Consider the following 564-nt stretch of genomic DNA (forward strand, 5'->3'; position numbering starts at 1 on the left):
TAATAGGACCACACAGCATGCTGGTCTGGTAAAAAAGATATAATCTTTTTTGTACATTTGTACATACAGATCCATAGAATAATTGTCATACTAGCTACATAGTTCTTGACCTTATGAAAGTTTGAGAGGAAGAGTTCAGCTTTCTAATGCACTTAAAATCGAGTGTTTTGAGGCAGATTTGACAAAGTTATAGGTGTTTTCAGAAATCAAAAGTTTCTCTAAACACTAATGAGCCAAATTTCAGTGCTTGTTACAGGTTGTAATTGGATGATTATGAAGGTTTATTGTTAGTACACTTATCAATACGGACTGTAAAAATATGGAAAAATATGGAGAGTGAAGCTCTCACCGCAGGGAACAAGATGCATATTTTTATTTATTTTTTGCCCTTCTCCTGGCCTCTCAATATTTTTGTGTATCAATAATTTAATTTTCTGCCCAGAAAATATTATATTTTGTGTAGTGGAAGGTGTCAAGTTGCTTCCTCTCAGCTATCTCGCCGATCGATGCCGATCTTTCCGGTTAACCTCACTCCTCTCTCCCTTTCTGCCATTGGCTTCACTA

This window comes from Melampsora larici-populina (assembly GCF_000204055.1).
Source record: "Melampsora larici-populina 98AG31 unplaced genomic scaffold MELLAscaffold_159, whole genome shotgun sequence".
In the NCBI taxonomy this organism is placed as follows: domain Eukaryota; kingdom Fungi; phylum Basidiomycota; class Pucciniomycetes; order Pucciniales; family Melampsoraceae; genus Melampsora; species Melampsora laricis-populina.